An 18358-nucleotide genomic window follows, 5' to 3' on the forward strand; every position below is an offset into this window, starting at 1 on the left:
CTTATTTTAACCACCTTCTTTTGGCCATCTTTCTATGGGTGATATGAAAACCCAAAAGTTAGATTAGTTCCCAATTTGTGCCCTAATGTTTTCCAAAAGTGACTCATGAATTTACTGTCTCTGTCTAAGACCATACTCAGAGGTTATCCATGTATCCTCACCATTTCTTTGAAGAAAAAATGTGTTATGTGGTTAGCATCATGAATTATATTACATGGAACAAATTGTGTCATTTTTCTAAATCTATCTACTATGACATATATATTGTCAAATCCTTGTTTTGTCCTTGGAAATCCTAACAAAAAGTCATGTTCAAATATTCCCATGGTCTACTAGGGATAGGAATAGGTTGGTAGAGACCTACATTAGAAAATGTACCCTTTCCTTTTTGACACACCACACAACTCTTTGCATACTTCCTAATTTAAAAATTCATTTTAGGCCAAAAGTAAAATCTCTACACTAACTCTTGGGTCTTATTGACTCCAAAATACCCACTAAGTGCACCATTGTGCTTCTCTTGAATCATATTTTCCCTAATTGACCCTCTAGGAGCACATAACTGAATTCCCTTAAATAATAGATCACTTTGGATAGTATAATTAGATAATTTTCTATGAAAATGATTCTTGTGCTCTTGACATACCTTGTAGATTTGTGCAAAGTCTTTATCTTTTGCATATAGGCCTTTGAAACTTTTTATACCTGTGCTATACAACTACACTTATTGTACTATCAATTGTCTTCTAGTTAATGCCTCTACTACTTAGTTATGTAGTCCCTTATGCTTAATGTTGAAAGTATAGGCCTACAGATATTCCACCGACTTTGTATGCTTATGGTTGAGCCTGTCTTGTGAGTCTAGGAAACCTAGTGCCTTATTATCTAAAAAGAGCACAAATTCCTTTGGAAGCAAGTAGTGCCTCCATTTCCTTCATGCCTAGAATATAAAATACATATCTAGATCATAAGAACAATACTTCTTCTTAGCATCACCTAAATTTTCACTGTAAAAATCCACTGGTCTCTCCTCTTGGCTTAAGACATCACCAATACCCACATTGCTAGCATCACACTCAATTGTGAACAACTTCTCAAAGCTTAGCAAAATCAAGATTGGTTGAGTGAGAATATTTTCTTCAACAAATCAATCCATGGTTATCTTTATCATTCCAAAAAAAATTAGTCTTCGTTCCTCCTTTTATAGTATCAAGCATAGGATCACAAATAACATTGAACTACTTAATGAACTTCCTATAATATTGGGCTAAACTATGAAAAAGTATTACAACTATTGTAGTCGTCAGACTAGGCCAGTTGAGAATGTCCTCCACTTTGCTTAGATCCATCTTTAGATTTCCTTGGGATAACTCAAACCCAAGACACACTAGCTTTGACTTCATGAATTCACACTTCTCCAAGCTTATAATCAGCTATTATGCAGCTTCTTGAAAATTATCTACAGATGACTAAGATGTTCTGCTTTAGCCTTTCTAAAAATGAATATATTATCTAGATATACTACCACAAATTTTCTAATGTAGTCTTTTAGGACTTCATTCATAAGTCTCATGAATGTAGATAGGTCATTGGATAACCTAAATGGAATTACAAGACATTTACATAGACCTTCTGTCATTTTGAAGGTTGTCTTCCATTCATCTCCCTCATTGATCCTAATTTGGTGGTATCCACTCTTTAGATCAATCTTATTAAAATATTGGCTTCTCCTAGATAGTCCATTAGGTCTTCTATCCTAGGGATAGGGAACCTAGACTTAATGGTTATTATCTTTATAGCTCTTGGTTTAGTACATAGCCTCCAAGTTCCTCCCTTTTTAGGTGCTAATATAGTGGGAATAATACAAGGACTAATGTTTTTCTTAATGAATCCTTGGCTTAGGAGTTCTTGTATTATTTTTACTATTTCCTCATTTTGTTTATGGGTCATCTTATAAGTCTCCTTGTTAGGAAGGGTATCCCCTAGGAGAAAATAAATTTGATGATTAAAATCCCTCTTAGGGTATAGGGTTGATGGTTGTCCATCACTTATTATGCCTTCATATTTCTACAATAACTTCTGCAATTCCTTTGGCAACTCTTTCTTCTTGACTACCTTGTCTATATTTTCTTATTTTGTCTTAAACACAAGTCCAAACCTACTCCCTCAACTTCCTCTAATGTTTCTATGAACTCCTTTTCACTAACCATAAGAACATTGGGACCTAATGACTTCATCTCCCAATCCTATAACAATGACTGTATCTTGAAAGTCACATTATCCTTCATGAAAGAATAAGAATTTTTTTCTGTATCATGCATGGCATGTCTATCAAATTTCCATGGCCTACCAAAAATTAGGTAACATCCATCCATAGGTAAGATGTCACACAAAAAAAGTTCTTTGTATTTCCCAATGGAAAACACTTCCCATGCTTTTTCATTTGCTAGGACATGTTGTGCTTTGATTAACCAAGTGACCTTGTAGGTTGTTATGAGGTATTCTCTTCAATTTCAATTTGTTTACTACCTCCTCTAACATAAATTTTTTAGTAGACTCTGAGTCTATGATGACTCTAAAAAATTTTCCCATCATCTTTCATTTTACTCTAAACAGTGACCTTCTTTGACTAGGTTCCTCTTTTACTGGCTCCTTGATTAATGTTCTTCTCATCATCAAGTTCTCTCCTTCTTCTAACTCTAGGGATACCTCAAGATTTTTATTTCCACCACTAGTCTCTTGTTGAGCACTCCACATGAAGTAGATCCTTTTCTAGATGTTTGTATCCATTGTGTCCATTTGGTTGCATTGGTAACACTTCATAGTTGCAAAGTAAGAACCCCTTCCTTGACCACAATTTCTTCCTCTCTAATTGCTATTAGAGTTCCTTCCTCTATTAGAATTGCCTCTATTTGAACTTCCTTCTTTCTTCTCAATAAGTTTGGTCTTTCCTTGAGCCTTTGTCTCATAACTTCTACTACCATGTCCACCTCTTTTTCCTCTATCATCTCTTCCCTTGCCTCTACCTCTAGTAGTGCTTGAATTTTTCTTCTTCCTTAGCTTTGCTTCTACATGTACTACTATTTGGTGGCATTTCTGAACTATATATGGAGTCAAGAGACTCATCTCATCTTGTATAGTCCACTTGAGACCATTAAGATACCTTGCTACTGTAACTTTCTCATCTTCTCCAACTCTTGAACTCATGCACAATCTTTGAAACTCCTCAGTATAAGAGTTCACATCCAATTCTTTCTTATTTAGAGTTTGTATTCTTTTATGCAATTATATCTCATAATCCTTAGGTACATAAGCATCTCTATTTTTTGCAACTAGAGCCTTCCATGTGGAAATGGGATTCTTTCCTTCCTTTTCTCTCTCATCTTGGATAAATTTCCACCAAGTGAATGCAAACCCTCTTAGTCTAGCCTTAGAAACTTTAACCTTCTGGGCTTTAGTTATGCCATCACATTCAAAGTGATTTTCTAGTCCCTCTATTCAATCTAGGACTACCTTAGGTTCCATCTTACCACTAAAGATCAAAATTCCTTCTAGAGCCTTGTCAGTTAAGGCCCTCAATGATTTAAGGAATGGTTTTCTTGTGAGTATAGGATCTGGTTCAAGGAACTCATCCTCAATTACAACCTCCTTATTTTTTTCTTCAACCTTTTCTTTGACTTCTTTAGTCTTCTCTTCCACTTCACCCACTTTTTGCTCCAATTGAGCTAGCCTCACTTTGATAAATCTATTCCCCTCTTCTCTCTCATCTACCTTCTTTGAAAGATCTCAATTTTTCACCATTGAAGACTTGCCAACTGATTCTTCTTCTTCTTGAACCATTCACCATAAGCCTAACCTCATCTAGGCTCTGATACCCATCTGATAGATTCTCTTCCAGGTCTGCTTGCATAGTCCCTATCTGGGACTACACTAGTCCTAGCCTTCTCAAGATCCTCATCTCACTTAGATATGACCTTACAAGTCTTGGAAATCTTGACCTAAGAGTTTCCTAACTCAACTCTATTAGTGATTTTCCTTGTGCTTCACCTTTAGGAATAACTATCATTAGGGATGTTTCAACTCTTCACTTTTCCTTGGATGTCTCCAAGGGAAATTTCACCACAATATTATTACAAGCACTGAAGGGGTTGTATTCATCACTAAGACATTTATTTGACTCAAAAATGACTCCATTTAAATAGGGCATCTAGGATTTTCCTATCAATTTCAAGATTTCCCCTAATTCTCTCTTAAAACTTATAAATATCCCCAAAAACTAACTTGATATCCAGATACCCTTTTTAGAGAACTTTAATATTTTTGTATTCTTAGGTTCCTAGGTCATTCGTATAGTGGATTTCTAAAATGTAGGGCTAAAAGGGCTAGTTTTGTGTTGTTCTTTGGTTTTTTCTTATAAATATACCTAAATGGATTATCCAATGCATAACTTCACTACTAGGTGTCTATAGAACTATTGTACTTCCAAAACCATGCTTGCTTCCATCCTCCTCCTCTTTTCCCTACAATTGCACATTAAATTTATAATGGCATACACCTAGTTATGCACACTAATCTCGCATAGGGAATGATGCTAAAATTATTAATCTTTCTTTCTTGAGCTCCTCCTTTCACACAAAAAACCTTCAATGGCTTCCCTAACATATTCCTCTAAGCCATAATGATTTGCATGGTAGACAACTATGGGGAAGCCACAAAAAAATTTTAAAACCTAATCTAGTGAACTCAAATCAAATTTAGTAATGAATAGAAAATTCTTAGAACTAACAACACTACACAAATCCAACACTAACTCACACTATTCAATCCATAAAACTACACTTCCACTCAATGCAAATTGACTATCACTACAAAATAGAATTCTAACCTTCTATTCCACTTCAAAAATTCCACTGCATCACACTCTACCTCAGGAAAAGGGATCCTATAAGTTTAAATATGTCCTACCCTTGATTTTAGGCCATTATAGAAACTTCCCATAATGATTCATTGAAAGGAATCCAATCTTGTCATTGTTGTCATGCAACTTGTAAAAGTTGTAAAATGTACTTGTTGAGTGACATTATGATAACTTTCACAATTTTTGCTAAATTAGTATTAAGGGTCTCTAATCAACCTAGAATGACATAGAAGCATCCTAGGAACTATTTTAGTCATATTTCTACCATTTCCCAATACTTAAAGTCTTTAATACCTACTTTTCCCATTTTAGGCCTAATCTAGCACTAACAACTAGTAAAGGAAATAAACACCTAGATTGGATTGAACTTCATCTAATCTACCTACAAACACACAAGAAAGACCTTCTAAGGTTAAAAAAACACTTCTAACTTGGGTAAGGTCAGTACAAGATAAAACTAGAACAAGTTTGAGGGATGAGCCTATGTGTTCTTGCACCAATTCCACTAAGAGAAAAGCTTATAATTGTTTTAATTCTAACACTAACAAAATTGTGGAAAGTGCAAATGTTAGAGTTGATGAATTTTCAGAGAAAAATGAAGAAGAATGCAAGAAATAATATAATGATTATAGAAAATTTGTCTATATATATGAAGGTGAACCTAGCACCTTACCTGAACCAAAAAAGATGGTTGTCGAGCATCAACAGTTAGGCACTACCGAGGTTCTACAAAAGAGATATGTTGAGCATAAGCAGTCTACCAAGATTTGGGCTAAAGGAGCCAAGTCCTAGTCTATGACTAAAAACCAATAGATAATGGAATCTGACTTGTACCTAGAGATAATAGAAGATGTTGAACACATGTAGAATCAAGTGAACAACAACAAGAGGAACCAAGATCTGATCCTGTATCAGAAAATCATGTGAGAAGACATCATGTACTAAAAAAAAATATTGGAAATAAACACTTGGGAGTCATGAAAAGAAGAATATATAAGAATGATGCATGCTTATTATGTGAATTTGAACCTAAATATGTCAAAGATTCTTTGGAGAATGAAGATTGGATCAAGGAAATGAATGAAAAAAGTGAGCATATTGAGAAGAACAAAACTTGGACATTGGTACCTAGACCTAAAGACAAAAATTTGATTGGTACTAAGTGGGTGTTCATTAACAAGTTGAATGAGAAAGGTGAAGTTATAAGGAATAAAGAAAGACTAGTTTGTAATGGATATGCACAAGGGGAAGGGGTTGACAATGGTGAAACTTTTTCCCCAGTTGCAAGGTTAGAAGGAGTGAGGACTTTGCATGCATATGCTACTTACAAAGTATTCTAAGTGTACCAAATGGATGTAAAATATTCATTTTTTAATGGAATTATGGAGGAAGAAATCTACATTGAACAAGCTAAAGGATTTTCTGATGTAAACAAATAGAATATAGTATGTAAGTTACACAAAGCTTTATATGGTTTAAAGTAAGCCCATAGAACATGGCATGAAAGATTACACAATTATTTGGTGAAAATTAGTTTTTCAAGAACTAATGACAATAACAATTTGTATCTAAAAAGTGAAGCTCAAAATAAGATATTGCTAGCTAAACAATTTGTTGATGATATGATATTTGGAGGAAAAGAATCGTTTGTTGATCAAATGAAAAAGGATTTTGAAATGTCAATGTTTGGAGAAATAAAATTCCTTTTTGTTTTGCAAATTTATCATATGACCAAAGGTATATCAAAGAAATTTTGAAGACCATTGGTATGGAAGATTCAAGACCAATTGGAACACCAATGGCCACAAGCCACAAATTGTCAAAGAATGATGATTCAACTAAGGTGAACTAAACATTGTATAGGTAAATGATTGGGAAACTATAATATGTGGAACACAACATATCTCAAATTGCATTAGCTGTTGGAATTGTTGTGTGAATCTTAGCTAATCCTAGAGAAAATAATATGATGACAGTAAAGAGGATATTGAGATACCTAAAAGGAACAAAAGACCATGGCCTATGGTACAAGAGAAGTTACAAATTTGAATAAAAATTGTGCATAGACACTGATTGGGTAGGAAATGTTGATGATAGAAAGAGTACAAGTGGAGGATCTTTCATCTTGGGTAGAAGATTGATTTCATGGACAAATAAGAAGCAAAACTATATTCCACAATCTATAGTAGAGGCTACATATGTTGTTGCAATAGTGAATTATTCGGACATTGTATGCATTAAGAAATTTTTGAAAGGTAGGAAGGAAGAGATCACTTAACTTATTTTGATTTATTGTGATAACATAGGTGCTATAAACATATCAAAGAACCCTATGATACATATAAAGACTAAGCATATTGAGATAAAGTATCATTACTTGGGATAGATGGAGCAAGAAAAAGAGGTGAGACTAGAATATGTAAATACAAAGGAATAGGTAGCTGAAATATTCACTAAAGCACTAGAACTAAAGATGCTTTTGATTACCTAAGAAGAAAATTAGGGGTCATTCCCCTACTTGAAGAAAACTAAGTTGAGATTTTGCATTGCATAAACCATTATGAGTAGAATCTCTTACAAATTGATGCAGGAAGGCACACTTTAGGATTTTCCTAAAGGTGTGAAATGGAAGAAACTAAACTATGAGTAGAAGAAACTACAATGAGTTTATGAAGAGATGAAATTGTTGTATCAGTCAAAGAAGTGACATAATGATGATACGGTATGGTATGTCTTTGGCATTGTTATCAAAGAGGAAGAGATTGGCATGATTAAGTTACCATACTAGTCATCCGATAAAGAGGGAGAAGTGTACAAGTGAGTTTCCATACAAGGGTGGATATAAAGAGGGAGATTATTCCTAAGAATAATTTTGTTAAGAGGTTTATATATGTTGAGGTTTCTACAGAGAGGACTATGTACTAAATTGATAGAGGGAGCATCCTAAGATTGATTGAATGAGAATCAAAATGAAACTAAGAAAGAGAGAAGACAAATATAGAGGGAGAAAATAATATATCATATTGAAGATTTTTGGATTACATGGTAACTAGTTAAGTTTGAATGGTGTATTCATCAATGCTAAAGAGAGAGATTGTTGGAAACTACAATAGGAGCAATTCTTATGTTATCATTATTTTCAAACCTATTGGTAAGATAGAGTGTCAAACCTATTGGAGAGACATTTTACTAGTTTAGTGTAGAGTTCCATATCATTTGATTGATGAAGATCATGTGACGACCTAGTGAAAGGTTGAGTTGAGATGTGTTAAGTATCATGGAAATACAATGGGAACTTCATAAGTTAGTTCCGAATAAGATATTATATTGTTCAATCAATACATGAACTGAAGAAGACAATTGGATGAAGCTAATAGTTTAAACAAGTCATAAGGATAAGTGTGATTAGGTATTAGTTTGTACAGTTAATGAAGGAGCTAAAACAAAAGATTAAGGAGCTTAGTAGAAATTGAGCAACTAGTTGTTGTCAAGAAAATATATGAAGAAGTGTAGTTTCCATCGAGTGTCATAATGGGTGAGTGATCATGTTGATGTTGAGTGTGTCAAGTTGTATAGTGATGAATGAGAAGGAGAAAAAAATGATTTTCAAGTGAAAGAAAAAGTAAAATTTCAATATTAAAGATATGATTTTGAGGATGACATAGTTGGAATTTTGAATTAGTCAAAGCATGTGGAAGATAAGAATTTTTTAGTTTGTATATTCAATGTACAAGGACAGTTTGTTATGTGATCAAATGCAAGGATTTTATTAGAAGTTTCTAGAAGAAGAAGGAGAACAAAAAGATGAAAGGATTTGATGAATATGACCTAAGCCAAAGATTAAAGGTGATGTTTAAGAAGAAAAAGATTGAAATTACTTATGGAAGGAAGGATAAGGAATGAGTTGTAAGCTTGGTTTTTGGTTGATTGGAGATCTTAAATAAAAGTTATGAAGAGGTCAACAACAGAGGTGAAGTGTGATTACTTACGGAAGTGCCAAGAAGATCAGTGATGGAGATATCGATGGAGATCTGAATTGGTTAAATGCACCTAAATGGTGTATAAACATGGGGGTATAAGTGGACACCTTTTTTCTAAAATCAGGTAAACTTCAACTTGGATGAGACATTTGAGGGTCATCCACTGAAAATGACAAAATGTGTAAAACATATAAATTGTATGACTAGGAATATACTTTCTAAACTACTATAGTTTTTACAAAATGGATTGGACAAGGTAGGTCAAACCTTGTGCACACAAAAAGACTTCCTAATTTTTATAGAAAATATAACATAGTTTTTTTCATGTGTAGCACAAAAGATATAGTTATATTCAGTATTTTTCAAATACCTTTGCTAGGATGATATTCAAGATACATATATAGAAGTTGTATATTTTTTTGTAATTCTTTGATAGTTAATATTTTTTTATGAATTATTGAACTAACTACATCCTAAAATTTTGGTACTTGTTTGTGTGCTGAGCATAACTTGCATCAATAATAAAAAATGAAAACCTTTTTTTAAAAAAAAGTGTATAGAATCAAGTGTAGAACAATAATATTTAATTTATTTTGAATTTGGCTAGCTATATCAAATTTATTGAAAAAAGGTAGGCATATGTCTATTAGGACTATCAAGACATTGATAAAAATAATTAAAGTTTACAATCATAATGTGGTCCAAAAATTGAAAAATTTATCTCTCTCTCTCTCTCTCTCTCTCTCTCTCATACACACACACACACACAAACTCCTAACCTCTCTGATTTTCTCAGTAAATAATATCTCTCAAACTCTTAACTCTTAACCTTTAACCTTTCACATTTCTCTCTCTAACTAACCTATAATTCCATCTTAGACTAAACCCTAACCCCCCTTCTCTCTCTCACTCTCTCTCTCTCTCTCTCTCTCTCTCACACACACACACACACACACACACACACACACACACAAAATCCTGACCTCTCTAATTTTCTCACTAAATAATAATATCTCTCTGACTCAAGTAACTCTTGACCTTTCACATTTCTCTCTCTAACTAATGTATAGTCTCATCTCACACTAAAAACTAACCTCTCTCTCTCTCTCTCTCTCTCTCTCTCTCTCTCTCTCTCTCTCTCTCTCTCTCTCTCTCTCTCTCTCTCTCTCTCTCTCTCTCTCTCTCTCTCTCTCTCTCTCCCTCCTTTTCTCCTAACCTTCTCATTCTCTCACTAAATATTAAAATATCTCTTTGACTAGCTCCTAATTCTACCCTCTCTCACACTAACCCTTAATAACCCCTTCAATCAACCCTCTCTCTTACTCGCACTCTCACATGCACACACACTCACTGACTCCTAGGATCTATCTCTTAATAACACCTAATATCTTTCAGTCTCTAATGTATAGGATAATACATTGTGGAGCTTTAAATCAAGTTGTAGCCTAATAAAATTAGCTATCTTAGGGTGTCATATTAATAAAAGTTAATGAGGTATTGCCCATTCCTAGAGTATGCATGCACACATTTAAAGGGGATGGATTGAGAAGACTTGATAAATTTTTGGGTATTGATCTAGTAGTGTGACACCTCAGTTTAGTGGGGTGGTCATTTCTACATGGTATCCATGTAGGTACCAAGTCCAAAAAAGATTAGTTCAGTGGGGTGGTCATTTCCACATGGCATCCATGTAGGTACTGAGTCCAAAAAAGATTCAAGGTAGCACTAGCTTAGAACCATGTGATGAAACCCTTCTATTGTATCCTAGGATTCCCTCTTGTTTTCTTAGACTTGCATTTGGTATAGGACATTTTTTTATGATTACCTTTGTTTATCTTTTTGTATACCCTTTTTTGGACACATGTGTTACTCCTTAGACTAAGTATTTCCTCGCTGAAGTCTTACCCTTGATTATTTTCATGGTGTGGGCCCTTGTGTTATCTCCTACCTCAAGGGAGAGGGCATCATGGTCCCACATGGTTGGGTGGACAATCTTTTATCCATCGATCATTTTTCCTTAGTATGACCAAGAGCTAGATGGACTTGCATTCTCTCCTCTACAATTTATTTTTGTTGTGGTTGTATGGATTACATGGTTCATTGTACCAAGTATTATGTAGCTTCATATTGATTTATCATGTCTATGTTATCATATTGATGTATTCATGTTATATGGAAATATCTTTGAGGAGAAGAATGTAAAGTGCGCATGTAAACATGGTGCAATGGTTACTTGTAATTTATAAATGTAGACATGTATCTATACTTATTTGAAATGTAGAAGAATAAGATGATAGGTATGTTTGTCTTGGATGTTTGATCATATGATATTTATGTTATCTAACTATAACACTAAATTCATTCACTCATAATGTAAGTTTGTACATAGTGTTAGGATTAGAGAGACCAAAAAAACAATTACATGCAAATATAACCAATATCATATTTAGGAATAAAGCACACATAAGTGAATAGAAGACACAAAGATTTAACATGGTTCACTGAATCCTTGGGCTACATCCACCAAACAGAAAATCCAATATTATATATCTAGTGATTTCAACCTAATTACAATATATAATTCCTTGCAATTCAACACCTTTGCAAGAAGCTACTAAAGCATCATCCATCATAAAATCCCTAACCTTAAGCCATTTTATAGAAGACTTAAATGCTTACAAAATTAGGGCTAGAATATGTCATCCAATAGAAAAAATAACTCCCAATGCCTTTTATAATGGTAAATTTATTTTTGGTCCCAAGGGCACTGCCCATTGGCCCTACCCTGATATCATGATAGGGAGTGGGCTTGAGGTACAATCCCAAGACCCCACCTTGGGTGTTGCCCCTAGATCCCACAAGGTTGCTAACATTTGACCCCTATCATGGAGGCACTTCCCCAAAAGCCCTATTGAAAAATATATGGGGAAACCATACCTAATGAAGTCGGGATAGATTAACCTCTAAATCTAATTAGGCTACACATAAAAACACATAGCTTCATGATGGTCTTAATGTATTGTCAATTATGTCATATGTTGCTAGTAGTGATGTCAAGTAACCTAAGAGGACCTAGTTTTGTGATCAATGTCTAGCATCTCTAATAGTATCTACCATTTTAATGGGGCATTGATGATTTAATCATTAATAATAATTATTAGTATAATGTTAGTTGTATTATATATTTAAAATAACTTCCTTTTACTTGGTTGTTGAGTTTTCCTCTCAGGTCCCATGGTGGGTGCTACATGCTTTTCTTAAACTTTGATTGTTATCTACTTATTCTCCTAACCACTATATTATGTAACCTAATTTATATTTAATTATTCCTTTGCACATTATCTTAGTACTTTATTTGTATGTGTTAGCTTCCACCACTCACTTAATGGGATAAATCATTTATTGTAATCGATATTCATTTTGACCAAAAAAGTAAACTACAGATATATTGACCATATTTATGATGATGGATTGTAAGCCACTATTTACTCCAATGGAAACTAATGTTCATAAACTTAAGAGTCAAGCAACAGACTCAAAATCAATAGATCCTACTCACTATTGAAAAATTGTTAGATTCCTTATGTACTTAATAAACACTGGACTAGATATTTGCTATGATACAAATGTATTAACTCACTTTATGTGTGAGCCTAAGAAGATTCATATAGAAACTTTCAACCATATCTTAAGCTATTTAAGAGGAACCATTGGACTTGTGTTAAAGTATGATAATATAGAGCTACAACTTCAAGGGTATTTTGATTCTAACTGGGCAAGCTGTTCTATTGATCTTAAGAGTACAAAAGGGTGTTATTCTAGTTTGGGATCAACTATGATATCTTGGTTTACCAGAAAGAAATTAGTATTTTCTCAAAGCTCTATAGAAGAAGAATATATAGAAGCCTCCATGGGGGCACATGAAGTGGTATGGATAAGGAAACTTTTATATGGTTTATTTGGCCAACCATTAGAAACCACCATAATTCACTGTGATAACCAAAGTTGTATTAAACTCTCAATAAATATAGTTTTCCATAAAAAATATAAAAAAATAGAGATTCCCTACCACTATATAAGAGATATGGTAGATATAAATGTCATCAAACTGAAGTACATTAGTAGTGAATAACAAAAGGTTGATATCTTCACCAAACCTCTAGCAATGTTGAAACTTGAATACTTCAGGAACAAACTTAGTTTAACCAAACTTTAATTCAATATTATGTTAAATTATTATTCAATACTTAATAAAATCAATATTGCAATATTGTGGATCATATATTGTGGCAAGGAAGATGATGATCTTTCTTGCAGATAAGCTCACTATTGTAAGGTGATGATCTTAACAATAGTTTGACTTGTTGTCATGTGTCTCTAAATTAAGAAGTATGTACATAATGAGGGATGTATCAAGGTTAACTACATTGGATTAATAATTTGGAATATGTTGGTTCTTGATACAATACTTATCATTGGATTCAGTTCTGGCTTAGATAGGAATAGTAATAATGGTTGAAGGCAAAAACACTCCAAGAGTATGCTCTCAATCCTATTTTCTTCTAAGAGGGAGTGTTATGGATATAGCTTCACTTATATTGAAGCATCCTAATTATTGACATGGATTTCATATATTATAAGAATGTTAAGATAATACATACATACATACATACATACATACTTACTTACTTACTTACTTACTTACTTACTTACTTACATACTTACTTACTTACTTACTTACTTACTTACTTACTTACATACATACATACATACATACATACATACATACATACATACATACATACATACATACATACATATATATATATATATATATATATATATATATATATATGATTATAATCTGTTGGAAGCTCTAGAAGTACTATTAAAACATTTCATACCTTAGTGAACCCATTAAACATTTATCATCATGCATGCAACCATAAGATTATGCAATCACTTAAGACTTGCAGCTTACTATCAAATCAATTTTCAAAAATGTAAAAATGAAACATAATAGATTCAATAACAAAATTAACACAATGATTTACTTAGAAACCTAGTTTGGGAAAAACCACCAGTAACATGCTACTCTTTCTCACTATTACAATACACACTGTTAAATGTGACCCTGTTAAAGGGATTTTTATAATTATGTTAGGAGTGAACCTTGTTAGAGGACTTTAGACCATTCACTTGGAATTTCACCCAGTTAAAGGATTTACAAATGACTATTAGGTCGACATTAATCCAAAGTATTTACCCTAGACTGATACAATTATTAGAGAGTAACAATAAGACTTGATTTGATAACAACTTACAACTCCATTTGTAGATTATAGATCTCTATTTCAATCATCCATTTTGCTTAGCTTTCACACACTTCAACTCTGATAGCTTGTTCACCCTTCAAGAATCCATACCCTTAAGCCTTCTTGCTTAACTTGCTAATGTAGACTCTTCACTTAGATCACTAAATGAAGCAATACCTAGACTCCTTGTCGTCCTTAGGTTCTCCCACATGAAAACTTTTTATTTTGACCAGTCATCCCTATAAATAGAGAATTAAGATATTTTTCCATTCATTCTCCATCATCCAATTTAGGGTTAGGAAAAATTAGGTAGGATTCAATGAATCTACCCCTTATTTTATTACATTCCCTTCTAGTAACTTCTCCTTTAATTCTCTCTAAATTTTCCTCAAAATGTTTTACCATGAATTTTGTGCCAGTAGCTCATCAATCTTATTTTCCACATGGTTCACACAATCGAAGAAAACAAACTTGTTGACTCAGATTCATTGAATTCATGATCATTCTAATAATGTTGACACTTGGCATTAACTTTCTTATGATGTTTGGTACATACTGCATTGCTCGGCATCCGCTATAAAATTACTCGACATAAAATAAAGTTTACTAGTGCTTGGCATCAACTATTTTACTTAGCTTACACTAGAATAGACTGGTATTTGGCTATAATTAATTTTATGCTTGGCTTGCACTAACTTTTCTTGGTACCTACTATCCACTTGGTTAAGCTTGGTAGACAAACTTTGTTTAACTTGTTCTTCTAAAATTGCTTTGTGTAACCATCCTTTGCAACCTTAAGTAGATTATCAATGCACTATGATATCACTCTCTTAGCTAATTCTTGTACTCCTTTTCATGTCATAACTCAACCTTTCTTCTAGGTGATATTGTTACATCATTTGATCAAATCCTCTTCATCAATCAAATAAGTGATAGTACATATAAGCAGTTGTCTTACTAGCAAATAGTAGGTTTGGCATCATTAATGAAATAATGATTGAAACACATTTATCATACTTGTATCAATATATTTTCAACAATCTCCCTCTTTGGTATTGATAGAAAATCCAAATGATCAACTAAAATGACTAGGTTTAAACAGTAAGAACAACAAAATACCAAAAAGAAAATAGTTCCTTCTATTAAAATATCTCCCTCTATTAGCAACTTTCATCTTCTGAATAGGTTACAAAAATATATTTTTTTTGATTAACTGACAATCAACTCATCCTTATGACTCCCTCTACATTACTTCCTATATCTCTCTCTACATCATCTTCCTCTTACTACGTAGATGTAGTCAATAGATACACTCTATCTCTCCATAGTCATAATTTCTCCCTCATACTAATTTGTAGTTCCAACTTTTTGATTACTTTAGGCAGCTCCTAAAGTAAGATCCACTGCATCAATGTGTAACATATTTCAATAAACTTTTTTGATGTTGGGCACTTCTCTTGTTTATTAGATAGCCTTTGATAGGGGTATCACCCCTAGTTTACCTCTTAGATACTCATGAGCATCCTTGGGTAATGGTTTTGTGAAGATATCAACAATTTTCTCTTTTGTGTTAACATATTCCATCCTTACCTCTTTATCTTGAACTAATTCTCAAGTAATGATACTTTATTGCAATTTGATTAGTCTTTTTGTGCATCATAGTATTTTTTGATATATTTATAGCACTTGTTATCACAATAAAGTATCACTGGTTCAATGATCTCTTCCTTCATACCTTTGAGTAATTATTTGATCCATACAATGTTTGTACAATTTATAGTAGCAACAACATATTCAACTTCAATAGTAGATTATGAAATGTAGTTTTGTTTCTTGCTAATCCATGTAGCCAGCCTCTTGCATAAGAAAAATGATCCTCCACTGGTGCTCTTTCTGTCATCAATATTTTCACCCCAATCAGCATCAGTATAGGTTCTTAATTCAAAATTCTCTTTTTTCTTGTAGTATAGACCATATTCCTCTATTCTTTTTAGATATCTCATTATTCTCTTTATAGCCATTAAATGATTCTCCCTAGGATTAGTAGAGAATATTGCAACTATCCCTACAAATAATGCAATATCAAGTCTGTTGTGTACTACAGATTGTAATTTCCCAATCTTAGACCTATATAATGTTTGAGTCACCTCAGCTAAATCATCATTCTTTGACAATATAAGTCTTGTCACCATAGGTGTACTTACTAGCTTGGAATCCTCCAATTCAAAAAATTTCAATATCTCCTTGACATACTTTGACCGAGTGATGTATATACCATATTTCATCTAGTGTACTTGCAAACCCACAAATAACTTGATCTCTCCAAACATAAACATTTCAAATTCTTCCCTCGTTGATTTGCAAAAGCCTTACATAAAGTATCTTAACCTCCAACTATGATATCATCAAAAAAAACTAAATTAAAAATTACCTTTGCCTTTCTCTGTCTTTAGGTATAGATTGGTGTTATCATCAATCCTTTCAAATCCAATCTTCACAAGATAATTATGAAAACTCTCATACCATGCTCTTGGTGCATGCTTCAAACCATATAAAGATTTGTGTAATCTACATGCCATGTTTTTATTGTTAACATCAAAAAAATCCTTTTCGCTAATTTATATAGACTTCTTCCTCTAATATACTATTCAGAAATGTAAACTTAACATCCATTTGATAAACTTTGAAACCTTTGTATGTAGAATAAGAAAGCAGAGTTCTTACTCATTCCAATCTAGCAATAGGGGAAAATATTTCTCCATAGTCAATTCCTTCTTCTTGTGCATATCTTTTACATACTAATCTTGCCTTGTTCCTTGTAACTTCACCATTTTCATCTAACTTTTTTTTGTATACCCACTTGGTACCAATCACATTTTTGTCTTCTGGTCTAGGAACTAGAGTCTATGTTTTTTTTTTCTCAATTTGTTAAATCTCTTCTTCCATGGCTTTACTCTAGTCCATACCCTCTACGACACTTTTTACTATTTTGGACTCTTTCATCCTTAGCAAACATGTATCATTTCTCAGCTTGTTCTTTGTCATTGATCTAGTATCTTTATCTCTAATGACTTGTGTGGTAAGATGATGTCTCTTGACATATTTAGATAATCTTGTTTCAAGTCTGATTTCTTCATTTGGTCTTTCAACTTCTGAATCACTATGTATATCTCTATCAGTTATTTCAACATCTCTTTCATGTACACTAATCCTAGAATCAGAATATGCCTCAACTTCATTTTGTAACTTGACATCTGAATGTAGCTCAGTTCTTGAATGCAACTCAACATTCATAGTATGTGACTTGGCAGTCACTGAAACTTGTTGTTGGTTTGTAACCTAATTTGCAGCATCTTCTTCAGCAAGCATACCTTCATAAAAGTATACAATTGATTTTTATTCTCCTGGTTCCTTCATAGGTTTAGCCTCATATACTTTTATATATCCATCAAATTTCACACTTGCACTTTCCACAATTTTGTTAGTGTTAGTATTTAAACACTTATAAGCTTTACTTCTTGTGGAATAGCCTAGGAATATACCTTCTTCACTTTTTACATCTAGTTTACCATTCCTAAAATCTATGAGAATATAGCATTTGCTTCCAAATGCCTTAAAATATTTTACATTTGGTGAGTATCCATACCATAGAACTTCAAAAGGTGTTGAATGAGTATCTTTCTTGACTTGTACATGGTTCAAAGTATAGACAGTTGTAGTTGTAACTTCTCTCTATTATTTCAAAGCAATATTTTTCTCCATCAAGAGTGTCCTAGCATAGTCCATTACAAACATGTTCCCCCATTCGGAAATTTCATTTTGTGGAGGGGTTCCAGGAGCATATGTCTAGCTTTTGATTCCTTTGTCATTACAAAACATCTCAAACTCATTTGATATAATTTCTCCTCCTTTGTCAGATCTCAAACATTTTAGACTTTTACCCATTTCCTTCTCAACTCTTTCTAAGTACCACTTAAACATTTGGAAAGCATTAGATTTATATTTCAAAAACATAATTGTCATCATTCTAGAATAATCATCAACAAGTAGCATAATGTACTTATCTCCTTTGTAGCTTTGCACTTTAATTGGTCTACACAAGTTAGTATGAATAATCTCTAGTATTCCTTTAGAGGTATGAGTTT

This window comes from Cupressus sempervirens, chromosome 6 (assembly GCF_028749045.1).
Source record: "Cupressus sempervirens isolate cs-2001-9-10 chromosome 6, ASM2874904v1, whole genome shotgun sequence".
NCBI lineage: Eukaryota > Viridiplantae > Streptophyta > Pinopsida > Cupressales > Cupressaceae > Cupressus > Cupressus sempervirens.